The 15,998-nt window shown below is 39.8% G+C and overlaps 1 long non-coding RNA gene across 1 annotated transcript in view; it reads left to right on the plus strand.

The window, feature by feature from the left end:
* LOC118153565 (uncharacterized) overlaps positions 1–15,998 on the plus strand; it is a 66,162-nt gene that overhangs the window by 20,693 nt on the left and 29,471 nt on the right. Inside the window, exon 3 of the long non-coding RNA XR_013536337.1 lies at positions 6,313–6,423. This is a non-coding gene — a long non-coding RNA (uncharacterized LOC118153565). The remainder of the gene's footprint in view (positions 1–6,312; positions 6,424–15,998) is intronic.

A 15,998-nucleotide genomic window follows, 5' to 3' on the forward strand; every position in this document is an offset into this window, starting at 1 on the left:
TCAGTTTTATCAGTGTTAAATTGTAGGAGCACTAACTATGCATTACAAGCAGTCAGGAATAGATTTACGATGTATAGCTTAGCTTCTTTGGAAAAATAAACTTTGAGCTCTAAAATAATCTATGTACAAATTAATTTTTATACCAAAATGAGCTCTTTGTTGGCAGTTGCTGTTTGTTTTACAGTTGTGTGTGCTATCACGTGGTTCAATCTTTGTCTCTATTTGGATGGGTTTCATTATTTAGGCCTCCAAATAGACTTACTTTAAAGTCTCCTCTATAAGTTAGTCCTATGGCATAAAATCTGGAAATGATAATGTTGCAAAATGTCAGTAAATCTAAATATGATTCATCACTCATCCCATGTCATTGTCAAACCAAGAAAGAGGAAGAAGAGGAGATAGTAGGGAATGAGAGAACTACTTAAAAGTATTTCACCTGTTTCTTGATAGTCAGTTGAGGGTTTTCCTTAGTTTTTCCTAAGGACTGAGACATTCACCTCTGGCAGGGGGACTCCTGCTTCCTGCATTTTAACACAGAAAGCAGATAAGGTAGAGAAGAGAATGGGGCTGGAGAAGAATGTTTGAGTTACTCAGGGAAGTCAGCAGGGAGAGCAAAGAAAGAACTATGACCTCCCAGTCACCCATATTTATTCCTTTATCAAAGAACACAGTGGGTAGATTTCTCTTTTCCTGACCTATTGTGTCTGGAGCTCAGGAAGTATAATGCACTGTGGCTAAGTCAGAGTTAGGAGTTTCAATTCCACGTTCCCCATTATCTGGCTGAGGGATGATGGACTTACTCCAATAACATTCAGAATCTACATTTGTAAAACAGGGGTAATATCAGTACTTACACCTCAAAGATAACATGGGTAGAGATTTGGCACACTGCTTGGCACAGCCTAACTAGTCAATGACTGTTGGATATTATCATTAATCCAATCCCACAGTCAGTTGGGTTGCAAACGGTTTTGCACCAAAGCCAGCATGATAGCACCCATTGTCACAATCCCTTGGGCAGCATCACCTCTTTGCCTCATCCTCGTTGGATCATGTGTGGCTTTCATATGTGCAAATACAGTCCAGGTAATTGCACTGCATGACAGAAAACACAATGCGTTGCACACAGCTGGAAGCTAGGCTAGTGATTTTTAAAGTGAGCTCCTTGGCCAGCAGCATTAGTATCACCCAGTTACCTATTAGCAAATTTTCAGGACCTACCCCAGACCTCCTCAATCAAAAATCTCTGGGGATGTGACCCAGCACCCTATGTCTTAGCACCCTTTACCGTTGGCAGACCCCAGGTGATACTGATGCATATGAAAGTGTGAAAACCACTGATCTAGACTGTGGGATGCCATTGAACCTCTCTACTTCACAAAGGAAGAGCTCGAGGGGAAGAAGACATTCAAAATGGCAAGCTGGTAGCTCAGAGAAAAATTTGGGTGAATGGTTTAACAGTCTTCCCTATTCTTGAATGCTCGCTCTTTGGCTGAGAACTGCCTGTCAAGTTGCAAATATTTCCTTTCCTCTTTCTCTCCCTGCTTCTCTCCTACAAGACACAAGATAGTTCCTGCCCAGGCATCTCAGATTACCATTTCTTCCTCAAAGCCAATTAAAGGTCTCTAATCCCTCCTGTGTTTACCTAAAGGATGAATTTGATCGGAAAGGATGAATGGAAAGGGCAAAATCCTAGAAGGGCTTGAGAAAGCAAGTTTCTGCTCCAATGGTGGGAACACACCCTTTCTCACTAAACTTATTGTGAACTGGTGCATTTTTTGAATTGCAATTCTCCATCAGCCTGCCCCTTTTATCTGAAGCCCTCAGTTGTGCTTTCAAAGGCAGCTTCTGACTTTGCTCCTGGTATTCATACTTTAGAGATTTTTTTCCCCTCCACTGACATCTCAGAGACCCCCAAAGTAATACTTTGAACCATGTGACATATCTGTTTTGTGAGTTGAAAGCAGTTGAATATTAACAGTTTCTTTGTTTTTCTTTTTCTATTTTTTGTTTTTGAAACAGAGTCTCAGTCTTGTTGCCCAGGCTAGAGTACAGTGGTGTGATCTTGGCTTACTGCAATCTCCAGCTCCCGAGTTCAAGCGATTCTCCTGCCTCAGCCTCCCGAGTAGCTGGGATTACAGGCATGCACCACCATGCCCAGTTAATTTTTGTATTTTTAGTAGAGATGGGATTTCTCCATGTTGGTTAGGCTGGTCTCAAACTCCCGACCTCAGGTGATCCGCTTGCCTCAGGTTCCCAAAGTGCTGGGATTACAGGTGTAAGCCACCGTGCCTGGCCATTAAAAAGGCCCTTAAATAGTATATATTTTTATGATATGGTAAGATAAATGTTTTCTCTGCCTTAGGTAACCATTATTATTCTCATTTCAAATGCATATCAGATTTATTTATTTATGTGTTTTGGAATCGTAGTAAGAGAAGAGAAAGCAGCCCAGTAAATGGATTCAGACTGTTCTGGCCTCATCATCAACTGCATTGTGCAATCGTAGAGAATTATCTTACCTGACTCTGAGTGTCTCCATTTTCCTGTTTTGTATGTGAGGATTATGTATATGTCTCAATCTACCTTGCTGAGGATGGAAGTGCTAGATAGAGCTAGTGTTTCCTAAAAGTGTTTTGAGCTTTTGGAATGCAGAGGTGTTTTATATATATACAAGGTATTACTTAAGTGAGGATTATCATTATTCTTTGGCAATAGCCATGACATCAGGAAAACCTATCTTCTATCATAGTTCAAAGGCAGAATGAGAAAAGAAAACATTTTTTTTTTCAGTAGAGCAGTCATCATCACAAAGATGTTTTGGAGGGTGTAACAGGAGTATTCTCCATGGCCTTTAAGAGAAAGGTTAAGAGCTCTGTCTGCTCTTGGTGCTTCCTGCAGTACACAGGGGTATAGGAGTCCTGAAGGATTGTCTTTCTGGCTCATTTTTAGATGTTAAAAAAGGCAAGTGGAACCTGACACCTTGTAAGTTGGACTGTTGACAAGAGACCCTGTGACTTTTCAAAGATGGGTGTTGATTGGAAATTTGCATGTGTTCCCAGGCATTCTTGTTTATAAAATTATCCTATTCTTGGAGGTAAACAAGGAGAAACAATTTAATGTGCTCATTGACAAAATGGATTGCTCTGTGCTTGTAAACTGTTCTGTAGCTTATTCATATACTGAGAGTTGAATAATGGAGTATGATGTCATTCATGAGCAGTGAATTGGGGAGCCTCACTTTCCTTAATGTGAAGTTGTTTGTATTTGTAGAGGGATGGGGAAAGTGATGTTTGAATGGGAGAACTGGAATCTGGGGGCTTGATTTTTTTTTCTTATTAAGTTAAAGTGCTTGTAGCTTTTGTTTATATCAAACTATACAGATGAAACCCACACACATAAAGAGAATCATATGGCAAACAAAAAATATTCAGTGACTCAGGTTTCTTTGTCAATTTTTGCCACCCACCATGACAAGATCAACAGGCTTTGCTGAGTATAGATGTGTATTTTGAATTCCTTCCTCCCTTAAAAACATTCCATTGCCACTGATATCTCCACTCATGGGGCAGATATCCAGTAACCCTCTGGATATTCTTGATTCTTCCTTAAAAAGTAAAACTGTAAGTATGGCCTAGTCTTTCTCCACTCTCTTTCTGCTTTCCTGTTCGTTACTGTAATTGCATGTTTACATCTAGAGCCCTGGGTTTTCTGTGTTTCCGTAGTTATGCACAAGCATAAGCAGATTTGCAAAACAAAAAACAAAACGAACAACAACAACACCCTCAACCAATTATATGCTAGTTCTTGTCCCATTCCTTTTTCTCTTGTGGGAAAGGCAGGCAATTAAGATTACTCCTGGCTGCCTTGGAAATGATAAGTTAAGCAAATGAAAAGCCAATTAATACCCTTACTAGCTAACCCCAAGTCAAGTTAAAATTGAAGAATTTCATAGTTACATAATTTGACACCAGCACAAAAGTAATTAAAGACATTTTCTTGTATTTTTTAATTTGATAAATGCCAGTTTTTTGGTGTGAGTCTAAACAGATTGTTGCTTCCCTGGAGGTGATTTGATATAAAACAATTTTTTTGGCATTTTGTCTTGATTAGAGATATAGGAACTAAATTATGAGATATGATCATGTAGATTCTGCCCTAGAACTGCCTTTTTCTTTGCAGTTCTCCAAAATACCCTACAGCTGAAATAGCTATGTGGACAGGACAGAACACTTGAGTTAGCACAATTATTTCAGTTGTCACTGGAGCGGTTTGAGTTGAGAGTCTTTTCTTTTTTATTGTTAATAATATCTGTTTGAAGACATCAGTGTAACCCAGAATGGTGTGCCATAGCACATATTTACCAGGTTTTCTAAATGCTCCGTAGTCAGAAGAACTACTTGTGCAGTCTTGGAGATCATGGTAATTTATGGGTGGCAGCTCAGTATAAACCAGCTTTTGCTTCTCTATGCTGGTTTGAGCTCTTTTGTGTCAATTTAGCCTTCCTTTCCTTTTATCTTCTGAGGAATAATTCAAGGGTTTGTGGTTTTCTGTTGTGTTTTGAGTTAGTTTAGTAATAAACATCACCACAGAGAAGGCTGATTAACATGGAAATTAAATGTCCATTTTCTGCTAGACTGCCTTAGTTTACATCCCAGTTTTAATACTAGGGTGTTGACTGTCTGATACGGTTCAGGTATTTGTCTCCTCTGAATCTCATGTTGAACTGTGATTCCCAATGTTGGAGGCAGGACCTAGTGGGAGGTATTTGGGTCTTAGTGTTAGATCCTTCATGAACGGCTTGGTGCTCTCTTTAAAGTAATGAGTGAATTCTTCCTCTGTTAGTTCCTATGAGATCTGATTGTTAAAAAGATCTTGGCACCTTCCTCCTCTCTCTTTCCTCATCTTTTGCATGTGATGCCTGCTCTCCTTCCCCTTCTGCCATGAGTTTAAGCTTCCTGATGCCCTCATTAGAGGCAAATGCTGGTGCCATGCTTCTTGTGCAGTCTGCAGAACCTTGAGCCAGACGGACTTCTTTCCTTTATAAACTAGCCAGCCTCAGCTATTCCTTTATAGCAACACAAATGAACTAAGACAGTGTCCTTGGGCAAGCTACTTCAGTTTCTGCATTTGTTGATGGGGATGATGGAAAGAGTGTGATGTCAGCAAGATGACAGAATAGGACTTTCCAGTACTTGTCTCCATACTGAAACATCAATTTGAAGAAGTATCCATGAGCACAGATACCTTGACAAAAGCTAAGGTATCTAAATGAGCAATTACAGCACATGGGTGGAACACAGGAATAAGAAAAGCTGCATTAAGGAGAGCAGGAAGGACAGTTTGACATTACCTGTATCATTCCTCCCCCTCTGCATGGGGGAAGGAGAGTGAGGGGAGCACCTGACTTCCCTAACCTTAGCATAGGGCCTACCACAGTAAAACCTAGCTAGCCTCCTTAGATCCAGGCTCCAGGCCCACCCCAGGCTTTAGGTTGGCCCTGCAGATCCAGGCTTCAGACATGTACTAGGACCAGACTGGCTTCCTTGGCCCCAGGTTCCAGTGGACCTCAACAAAATACTAGCAAATTGAATTCAACAGCACAATAAAAAATAATCAAGTGGAATTTGTCCCTGGGATGCAAGTGGACAAATTCCACTTGATTATCTTTTTTATTGTGCTGTTGAATTCAATTTGCTAGTATTTTGTTGAGGCCCACATATGGCTCTACATATGTAAATCAGTAAATGTGATTATACCACATTAACAGGATGAAAAATAAAAATTATATGATCATTTTTACGGATGCAGAAAAAGCGTTTGACAAAATACAACATCCTATCATAATAAAAACTCTCAACATATTAGGTATAAAAAGAATGCACCTAAACTTAATAAAGGCCATATATGGCTGTATACATGTAGCTCATGTCTGTAATTTCAGAACTTTGAGAGACTGAGGCAGGAGAATTGCTTAAAGCTAGGAGTTCGAGACCAGGCTGGGCAACAAAGCGAGACTGCCGTCTCCACAGAAAAAGTAAAAAAATAAAAAAATAAAAAGGCTATACAAGACAAGCCCACAGCTAACATCATATTCCATGGTGACAAACTAAAAGCTTTTACTCTAAGATCAGAAACAAGACCAAGATGCTCACTCTTGCTGCTTCTATTCCATATAGAACTGGAACTTCTCACCAGATGGATTTAATCAAGAAAAAGAAATAAAAGACATCCAAATTGGAAAGGAAAAAGAAAAATTATCTCTGTTTGCAGATGACATAATCTATTTTTTTTCCTTTTTTCTTTTTACAGGACAGGATCTCCCAGGCTGGATTGCAGTGGTGTGATCATGGCTCACTGCAGCCTCAACTCACTGGCCTAGAACAATTCTCTCACTGAGTTTCCCAAGTAGATGAACTACAGGTATGCAACACAATGCTTACCTAAGTTTTCAATCTTTTTTTTAGAGACAGGGTCTCCTTATGTTGCTCAGGGTGGTCTTGAACTCCTGGGCTTAAGTGATTCTTCTGCCTCAGCCTCCCAAAGTGCTTGGGTTACAGGTGTGAGCCCACCCAGCCGACATAATCTTATGAGTAGAAAATTCTAAATATTCCACCAAAATACTAAGAAATAAATTCGGTAAAGTTGCAGGATACAAAATCAAAATACAAAAATCAATTGTGTTTGCATACACTAACAAAATAGTATCCAAAAAAAAAAAAAAATAAGACAACAATCACATTTACAGTAGTATTAAAAATTGGCATAAAATTAACCAAGAAGATAAAATATCTATACCCTGAAAACTAGAAAACACTGATGAAACAAACTGAAGAAGACACAAGTAAATGGAAAGATAGCTTGTGCTTATGAATTGGAAGAAATAATATTGTTAAAATATTTATACCCCAAAATAATCTACAGATTCAAAGCAATCCATACCAAAATTCCAATGGCATTTTTTTACAGAAATGGAAAATGCAATCCTAAAATTCATATAGAACCAAAAAAGATCCCAAATAGCCAAAGCAGTTTTGAACAAGAAGAACAAAGCTGGAGGCATCACAATACCTGGTTTCAAAATATACTACAAAACTATAGCAATTAGAACAGCATGGTACTGGCATAAAAATAGACATATTGACCAATGGAACAGAACAGAGATCCAGGAAATACATGAATTTACAGTCAATTGATCTTTGAGAAAGGTCCCAAGAAAGGACAGTCTCTTTAATACATGGTGTTGAGAAAACTGGATATTTACAAGTAGAAGACTGAAATTGGACCTTTATCTTACACAATATTCAAAAATCAATTTGAAATGGATTAAAGACAAATTTATGATATGAACCTCTAAAACTACTAGAAGAAAACAGGGAAACAGCACCTGATATTGGTCAGGGCAATACGTTTTTGGATATGAACCCACAGACACCAGGAACAAAAGCCATAATAGACAAACAGGATTGTATCAAGCTAACAAGCTTCTGCACAGCAAAGGAACAAGTAAGCAGAGTGAAAGAGCAGTCTGCAGAATGGGAGACAATATCTGCAAACCATATATCTGATAAGAGGTTAATATCCAAAATATATAAGGAACTCACAGTACTCAATAGCAAAAACCAAAACAACCCAAATAAAAAGTGGACAAAGACTTGAATAGACATTGATCCAAAGAAGACATACAAATGGCCAACAGGTATATGAAAAAATGTTTAACATCACCAATTATCAGAGAAACACAAGTCAAAAACCACAATAAAATATCACCTCTCACATGTTAAGATGGCTGCTATCCAAAAGAAAAAAGATAGCAAGTGTTGGCAAGGATGTGGAGAAAAGAAAACCCTTGCACACTGTTTAGGAATGTAAATTAATATAGACATTTTGGAAACCACTATGAAGGTTCTTCAAAAAAATCAACAATAAAGGTGTCATAGAATTCAGAATCCCACTTCTGGATGTGTATCCAAGAAATTGAAAATGAGATTGTGAACTGATGTTTGCATTCCCATGTTCATTGCAGCACTATTCAGAATAGCCAAGATACAGAATCAACCTAAGTGTCCATCGACAGATAAATGGACAAAGAAAATGTGATACACACAGACAATGAAATAATACTCAGCCTTTAAAAAGAAGGGAATATTGCCGTCAACAACAACATAAGATTAAACCTAGAGGACATTATGTTAAATGAAATGTCATGCACAAAATATTATACTGCATGATCTCACTTATGTGTGGAATCTAAAAGAAGTTGAACTCATAGAAATAGAATGAATGCCAGAGGTGAGGGGATGGAAGAAATGGGGAGATGTTGGTCAAAGGGGACAAAGTTTCAGTTATGCAAGATGAATGGGTTCTGGAGACCTAAGGTACAGCTTGGTGACTATAGTTAATGTTGTTGTATCGTATACTTGAAATTTGCTAAGACAGTAGATCTTTTTTTTTTTTTCTGAGACGGAGTTTCGCTGTTGTTACCCAGACTGGAGTGCAATGGTACAATCTTGGCTCACCACAACCTCTGCCTTCTGGATTCAAGCAATTCTTCTGCCTCAGCCTCCCAAGTAGCTGGGACTACAGGCGTGCACCACCATGCCCAGCTAATTTTTGTATTTTTAGTAAAGATGGGGTTTCACCTTGTTGACCAGGATGGTCTCGGTCTCTTGACCTTGTGATCCGCCTGCCTCGGCCTCCCAAAGTGCTGGGATTATAGGCGTGAGCCACCGCGCCCGGCCAAGACAGTAGATCTTAAAAAGCTCTTCTCTCTCTCTCTCTCTCTCTCACACACACACACACACACACACACACATACACACACACACACAAAGGTAATTATGTGAGGTGATGAATATGTTAATTAGCTTGATCGTGGTGATCATCTCACAATGTATACATTGTATCAAAGTATTATGTTGTGCACTGTAAATATATATAATTTTTATTTGTCAGTTATGCCTTGATAAGTCTGAAAAAATGGAATGATAAAAATGGGGCTGTTGTGAAAGTCATTAGTTAATTGATATAAAGCTTTCGATAAACCTTAGTCAATGTTATTATCAGTTTTTCTGAAAAGCTAAACTGAAGGAAGGCATTCACATCAGCATTTTAAATCTCAAAACAGGAGAAAGAGCCTGTGAAGAAGAGTTGGGAAAGGAAAAGTGTTTGGCCAATATGGGAAGAAACCATGATGTTCCCTTTTGTTGTTTTTACTACTTGGTATCATTAGAAACCACATCAATTTTGGGAAAAAAATTTTCAGCATGAACCATTTCAAATTTCTCCATTTTCTATGTTACAGTCATAATTTCACTGTATGTTAAAATACGGAGATATACTGGGAGTAGGGAAACTTGGAAAGAATAAAAGAGGTGGTTGAAAGCAGGGAAAGAGGGCCGGTCAGGAAAGTTACAGACATTCCACTGACTTTCTCTGTAGGGAATGCTGAGTTTGGGCTACGGTTGTATTGCCAAGGACTTACTAAGGGAGAAAATGACTTTTATAGGTGGAGACATTAGGGTTAGGTGAATGGAAACCTTCCTAGTAATGACAGCTGTTAAATTATCACTCCCTTTGGTCTTGGTTTGTGTTCCCCCCAAAGCAGGTAGTTTGTTTGAAAGGTGACCCCAGAAAGCAAGGTGAGGGGTGGTAGAGGGTAAGACAGAGAAGGGAGGAAGCCAATTCAGGCTGTGCTAAGGAGCCAGCTACTGCTCTGGGTGGTGGGGCTCGCTGCAGCTGGGGGCCCTCTGGAAAATCGTGTGGAACACCTGTCAGGGAACCTTGCATATTTATCAATTTCTGTTTCTCATTGGTTAAGAATTGCCATGGAGGTGTTAAACCCCTAGTGCTTCTGAGCTGTCCTGGGCTGTCCTGTGCTGGGTTGAGCAAACATGTATGGTGCTAGAGAAATCCACAGGGCTGAGAAGCAGAGAAGGGTGTTGGTACATGAGGGGGAAGCTGCCAGCCCACGGTGAAAACTGGCTGCTGCACATGGAGGTGAACTTAGGTGGGCAGAGAGGACTGTGTCTAATACATCCAGTGACTGAAGAGAGCAAGGAGTAAATAAATGGCAGAGATTGATGTAAAGAAACTACTTGTTTCCTCAGTTTGAGAGAATAGTCTCCCTACACACCTTTTCTTCTGTTTTTTCTTTCTTTTGTAACATTATCTTGCATTCTTTTATTACCTTTTATATCACCTTATGTTTTTATAATTCTGCATCAGGCTATTAAAGGCAGAGTCTCATATATCTATGTAATTAGCTGCAGTGTCTAAAGCTTGCTAATCATAGAGAATTAATAATTACATCAAATTACAGATTTTATGCCAAGACAAAAGTCTTTAGAAGTTATTTTGTCCAACATTCTTATTTTACCTCTCTGGTTGCCTTCCCAAGGTGGCCCCATATATCTGCAGAATGTTTTTGATTTTTGTATTGGTAAGACTTTTGAAATATGAAGAAATTAAGGTTCCTTCCATCCAAGAGAGAAAAAAGTGCAGACAAAATGCTTCAACAGGCCAAGAACTGGGCTTAAAATTCAAGAACAGCAAATTCTGAGCTTGGCTGTCAGGTTTAACAATTTCTGCTCCCGATTCACATAATTTTGCTTAGTGTCTGACAGCTCACCTCAAAACACTGATTCTCCAATAAAAGCAACTTTAACCTTGACTTTTGGAATAGACCATTGAAAGCACCAAAACCTCATTCACATGAACATTTTTTCTCACTACGTTTGAGAAAATTGACTTCCTGCAATTCTCAATTCATGTGATTTTTCTCAGGAGTAGAGTTCAGCCTAGATCAAATGAGATTGCCACGAAAGCATTTTATTCAATATTAAGCCTTTGTATTATCATAAAGGTGTGATAAAAAAATAGATCAAAAACTCTATGTTTCTAAAAATTTTTCAGACTTACCTTGACTGTAACAATAGGTACCGGGAACATTGTCTTTGTCCCCTGATGTAATTTACCACTTAGAATTGTTCTTGGCACTTAATGGATGCTCAGGAAATAATTCTTGACTAAACAATTCAGTAATGAATGTCTTTTTAGTGGCTCTCAGAGAATGTGGTTCAGATAGCTATCAAGGTCTATGTTCAAATTACCATCCTACTGAACTCAGGTATTTGTGTAGGACTTGAAAGATATTAATTCTAGCCCCTTCTATGATGATGTGTATATGCCATTCCTGTGCCCCACCCTGCCACACATACAATGCTATTAAATATGCTTAGACCATCTGGCATGCTCCAATCATTTGGAATGTGCCGCTGCCACCTGGTAAGGTAGGGCTATCTGGAGTTCTCCAGGCATGCATACTGATAGGTCAACATAGCGGATATCTAACAAACGTTTATTAAACAATTATGTAAATGATAAAAGTTTCCATTTTTATTTCCAGAACTCAGAATGAGTTAAAAGCTTTATATGACATGACTCATAAGAGATACAAAGACTGCATGAACCATTGTTCGTAAATGTCTTGCTGTGGTAAAATATCTGCACCTATATTACATTTAATCCAGAGGCCTTTAAAAGATTTAGATCTTTATTGCTTTTTAATATTCTTAATAGGATCCAAAATAATTTTAGAACATATTTTGAGTTGCCTATAAATTCTTTCCAGTTCGTATTATCACAATACTTTTTCTTCTAGATATTTTATCTACAGACATCATTTCATTCATTTTCTAAGGATTCTGGCCTATTTATTATGGGGATGGTAATTTCCACAGTAATCTCTTTTCTGCTAAGCCTTTGGATCATCAAATATTTAGCTTAACAGAGAGTTAACCCATATTTAATTCACCTTACTAATTTTAAAAGATTAGAATAAAATAGAGTTTGTTAAACTTTTCAAATCCTATTGAACTTCAGTTCCTCTTTCTGAACGGTCCAAATAGCCCCCAGGGCTGTGTCATACCTTAGGTCCTTGCTAATGCAATAATCATGATTGCGTTGAAGAAATTTGTCTGTGTCAGCTCATAACACACCATACACACCAATTCCCACTTGTTGAATATCCAGCATGCCCAGTCTTTAGTTCTAATCAAAATAACTATTTCCTATTCATATCTAATTCTCTTAATTGCCACTGCTTCCTATTATGCCACATAGTAGATAAGAAATGCGGATTATAAATCATTCTACTATAAAGACACATATGCACACGTATGTTTATTGCAGCACTGTTCACAATGCAAAGACTTGGAATTAACCCAAATGCCCATCAATGATGGACCGGATAAAGAAAATGTGGCACATATACACCATAAAATACTATGCAGTCGGGAAAAGGATGAGTTCATGTCCTTTGCAGGGACATGGATGAAGTTGGAAACCATTATTCTCAGCAAAAGTAACACAGGAACAGAAAACCAAACACCACATGTTCTCACTCATAAGTGGGAGCTGAACAATGAGAACACATGGACACAGGGAGGGAAATGTCACACACCAAGGCCTTTTGGGGAGCTAGAGGAGGGATAGCATTAGGAAAAATACCTAATGTAGATGACAGGTTGAGGGGTGCAGCAAACCACCATGGCCCATGTTTGCCTATGTAACAAACCTGCATGTTCTGCACACGTATTCCAGAACTTAAAGTATAATAATAATTTAAAAAAAGGTCAACCCCACTGCATAATACCTAGATTACAGGCATTTTATCACAGAGCTCATAAAGGTGAGGGGAATTTATTTGCTAGAGTTTTTTTTTTGGCATTATAAATCCAAAGTCATTTCAGGGAATGCGGGCCTAATTCTAACAGCACGAGTTATGGGGCTGCTTGTGTCTTTTTACTGCATAACTATTGTCTCACTAATGTCAACTTTTAGGCAAGGGATGTGCTTTAGTTGACTTACAGTTGGCAAAAAGGTGATTGTTTTGGATATGAATCCAATGGATACTTCTGTTTCTAGCCTTGACCTATTGAAGAAAGAAGTTACATTTTTCAGCGAGTTTCTTCAAAACCAGCAATTGCATTTTAACAGAAAAATCCACATTTTGGCAGCCGAAGAATTCAGATGTTTCTGTGACTACATAACATCTAATGTCAGCTCTGAAGCTGACAGATTAATCATGGGCTGGTCTCTTGGTTTTAGTAAAAAGAATCTGATTTCCTTTCTGAAAAAAATGTTTTAGTTTATGTCCTTTCTTCCTTCTATTTTTTTTCTTTTCCCTAATCAGCAGATCAAAACTTTGGGCCCTTCTTAACCCTAATTCAAACATCACTTCAGAAGTTAACACATTTGAGCTCCAAAAGCAATGCTTTTAACTTCTGTCCCATGGTCAATAAGGGGCTAAATCGATCTATAAACAGTGTCAGATGGTGTCTCACACATGGCACTTAAGAAATCTTACTCCTGATAGAGCCTTGACCTCGGGCCCCCCCTGATTAGGCGATCTCAGTAACACTGAACAGTGAAGCATCAAAGGAAAGACTTGTGCGGTCCCACAAGCCTGAATGCAGCTTGGACTCCGGGGTGAGGTGCGATGGCCAGGAGAGGGTGTTGAAGATAGGGCAGGCCTGGTACTGACATGACCGCTGAGCATTTTTAGTTGTGTTTGTTGTGTGACTGAGGTAGGAAGGTTTCAGGCTCATTTTTCCCCTAATAGTTCCATTTCTCATCCTTCCTGCTTTTCAGTTGATTTAGAAGTTTTGCATTGGGAACTGATGGAGTCCAAAGATACCTTTCAAGGAAGCCAAAACAAAGCAAGCTCAGAACTGATGAATCTATGGCAGATGCTGCTGGTTCCCTGGAGGTCCCTTGCAGGCTGCTCCCCTGAACACTGAGAGCTTCTGTGATCTCTAAGATGTGGCTGACCTGCTCACGGGGCACGTTAGAAAACCCAGGAGCTGAGGCCCCAGGAGGGGTGTCAGTGAATGAATATCAGCTTCCTGCCCTGCAGTGCAGAATTCTGAGGTGCGTTCCCTATGGCCTCTCAAGGGCTCCCCAGTGGAGTTGTGCTCATAGTTTCCCACAGCAACTGACTCGAACACACTTTGTATTGGCTCTCTTTCCCTTCTCTGTCTCACTGCTCTGGCCTCTCACTTCTGCTTCCTGACATACTTCTCAAATAAACTACCTGCACCCACATCCTTTTCTTAGCAGCTGCTTTTGGGGAAACCCAAAGACAGAATCAGACAAAAATTCAGTTTTTGCATCCAAAAGAATTTGAGGGACCTCTTGAAAGTTCTTATTTTCCACCAAGTTGATACCACTGTACCTTAGTTTGGATTCCCTGGATGCAAATCCTGAGATAATGATTTTGGTACAAATTGTGTATTTGGGAGGGGATTCCATGGGGAGTAGGAAAGTGAGATAAGGAAGGGAAGGAAGAAAGTGGATGTTACCAAGCCAATCATGACTGTGGATAGCTAAAGCCCAGGCCTGCTAAGGCACTCTGGAAGTCTGTAGAATATGCCTCAGAGCTGTCCTGTCCCATGAGTGAAGAAGTTAAGATGTTGATCACCAACTCCTCATTCATCACTGATTGAGGGTTATTCTAGGAATACGACCTTTCATGTGCTTCTGGAATGCCCTGCACTCAGACTGATCATGTACTGTGGTCTGAAAAGAAGTCCTTAGGAAGAGAGTCTCATGTTTGCAGTAAGCAGCCTTTGAGAATAGAGATAAATGCTGGGGGAATTTGGGAAGGGTCTAAAGCCCCCTTTACACACTCAGAGATGCTAAAAGTCAACAAATGTATCTCTGAAATAAAATGCAAAGGAATCTCTCATTCAACAAATCTTTATAAAGTTCTTCCTGGGTATTTGGAAAAATGTCGAGAAGATCAAGTGTCTGTTGCTTTTTGTGAGCTTACAGGTACTCCAACACTTTTGTTCCATAAGGAACAAATGCTCCATGGCATCCAGCACAGAGGGGCAACTTTTCGTCCTGATGTGGCCTCCCCAAGCCTGAGTGCGTTATGCAGAGCGTTGGACTGAGAATTAGGAGACTTGTGTTCTAGTCCTTGTTCTGCCCTTGAAGAGCCAAATGACCTAGGAGGAGTCATCTTGCTTTCCAGGACCTGGATTTGTCCCTGTGCTCAATGAGGGAGCTGGCATAAGATGCCTTCAAACCTTCCTGCCCTGAAATATGGTGGCCGCAGCTCCATCTGCAGAAGTGGCTGTGGTCCCATGGCTACTTGTGCTGTGTGGGTCTGTAGTCACGAGCAGCTTCTGGTGTGGAGGCATTTCAGGTCAAGGGATGCCTGAGCTGGCAGAAAAGTTAGAGGTGAAAATTAATTTTTGTAATGAACAGGAATGAAGCTCAGGGAAACAACATGATTTGTGCATCACTCCACTAAGAGGGGGCAGAATTGGAGCCAGAACCTTGTTTCCTATTTTTCGATTGATGAGTCTCTCTTTCTCTCTCTCTCTCTCTCTCTCTGTCTGTGTCTCCCTCTCCCTTTTGAGACAAGATCTGGCTCTATCGCCCAGGCTGGAGTGCAGTTGCACAATGTTGGCTCACTGCAACCTCTGCTGCCCCAGAATCATGCAATCCTCCCATCCCACCTCAGCCTCCCAAGTAGCTGGGACTACAGGCACACATCACCATGACTGACTGATTTTTTTTTAAATCTATCTTCCTTCCTTTCCTTCCTTCCTTCCTTCCTTCCTTCCTTCCTTCCTTCCTTCCTTCCTTCCTTCCTTCCTTCCTTCCTTCCTTCCTTCCTCTCTTTCTTTCCTTCCTTCTTTCTTTTTCTTCTTTCTTTCTTTTTTTTTTTTTGGAGAGTTTGGTCTTGCCATGTTGCCCGGGCTTCTCTAGAACTCATAAACTCAAGCAATCCACCTGCTTGTGCTTCCCGAAGTGCTGGGAGTGCTGGGATTACAGGCATGAGCCACCATGTGAGGCCAATGGATATTTCTATTAGTTCACAGACTGCATTTTTGGTAGCAAGCTCTTAAACAACTTTCTGAAATGGCAGACTAATGGCTAAAGAAATCCTCTAGATCCAAACACTGTGATCATGAAATTGGAGGATA

Source organism: Callithrix jacchus, chromosome 5, assembly GCF_049354715.1.
Source record: "Callithrix jacchus isolate 240 chromosome 5, calJac240_pri, whole genome shotgun sequence".
Classification (NCBI taxonomy): Eukaryota; Metazoa; Chordata; class Mammalia; order Primates; family Cebidae; genus Callithrix; species Callithrix jacchus.